The following is a 1,450-nucleotide window of genomic DNA, read 5'->3' as shown; positions in this document are numbered from 1 at the left end:
GCCGGTCCGCGGGGCCCCGGTCCCCGGTGTGCTGGTCGACCTCGACCTCGAGCGCCGAGCCTCGAGCCTCGGGGTCCTCGGCCACCGGCGTGCTGGTCGGCCCCGAGTCCCAGGTCCCCAGGTCCGCGGTGTGCTGGTCGACCTCGAGTCCGCGGGTCCCCAGCGTGCTGGTCGACCTCGAGCGCCGAGCCTCGGGGTCCTCTGTCCCCGGCGTGCTGGTCGACCTCGAGCACCGAGCCCCGGGGTCCCGGGGCCGCGGGGTCGCGGTCCCCGGTGTGCTGGTCGACCTCGAGCGCGGAGTCGCCGGTCCGCGGTGTGCTGGTCGACCTCGAGGCCGCGGGTCCCCGGCGTGCTGGTCGACCTCGAGCGCCGAGCCTCGGGGCCCTCGGCCCCCGGCCCCCGGCGTGCTGGTCGACTTCGAGCGCCGGGTCCCGGGTCCCGGGTCCCGGGTCCCGGGTCCCGGGTCCCGGGTCCCGGGTCGCCGGTCCGCGGGGCCCCGGTCCCCGGTGTGCTGGTCGACCTCGACCTCGAGCGCCGAGCCTCGAGCCTCGGGGTCCTCGGCCACCGGCGTGCTGGTCGGCCCCGAGTCCCAGGTCCCCAGGTCCGCGGTGTGCTGGTCGACCTCGAGTCCGCGGGTCCCCAGCGTGCTGGTCGACCTCGGGCGCCGAGCCTCGGGGCCCTCGGCCCCCGGCGTGCTGGTCGACCTCGAGCGCCGAGCCCCGGGGCCGCGGGGCCGCGGGGCCGCGGTCCCCCGGTCCCCCGGTCCCCCGGTCCCCCGGTCCCCCGGTCCCCGGCGTGCTGGTCGACCTCGGGTCCGCGGGTTCCCGGCCCCCGGTGTGCTGGTCGACCTCGAGTCCCAGGTTCCCGGTCCCCCGGTCCGCGGTGTGCCACCGCGTGCTGGTCGACCTCGAGTCCGCGGGTCCCCAGCGTGCTGGTCGACCTCGAGCGCCGAGCCCCGGGGCCGCGGTCCCCCGGTCCCCGGTGTGCTGGTCGACCTCGAGCGCGGAGTCGCCGGTCCGCGGTGTGCTGGTCGACCTCAAGTGCCGAGCCTCGGGGGTCCTCGGCCCCCGGCGTGCTGGTCGGCCTCGAGTCCCAGGTTCCCGGTCCCCCGGTCCGCGGTGTGCTGGTCGGTCTCAGGCCCGCGTGTCCCCGGCTCCCGGCGTGCTGGTCTACCTCGAGCGCCGGGCGCCAAGCGCCTCGTCTCAGGATCCTCAGCCCCAAGTCTCGGGTCGCCCGGTCCGCGTCTCAGGATCCTCAGCCCCGAGTCTCGGCTCGCGGGTCGACCTCGAATCCCGAGTCGCCAAGTCGCCGGGTCTCCCAGTCCGCGGTGCGCTGGTCGACCTCGAGTCCCGCGTCGCCGCCGCCGCCGCCGCCGCCCGTCCCCCAGGGCCCCATGCTCGGGCGTACTGGTCGACCTCAAAACGACCGGACTTGGACGCGAGCGGGCGCC

The sequence above is a fragment of the Panthera pardus genome, unplaced genomic scaffold, assembly GCF_024362965.1.
Source record: "Panthera pardus isolate Hobbes unplaced genomic scaffold, ASM2436296v1 HiC_scaffold_171, whole genome shotgun sequence".
In the NCBI taxonomy this organism is placed as follows: Eukaryota; Metazoa; Chordata; class Mammalia; order Carnivora; family Felidae; genus Panthera; species Panthera pardus.
Note: the sequence above shows the minus strand (reverse complement) of the source record.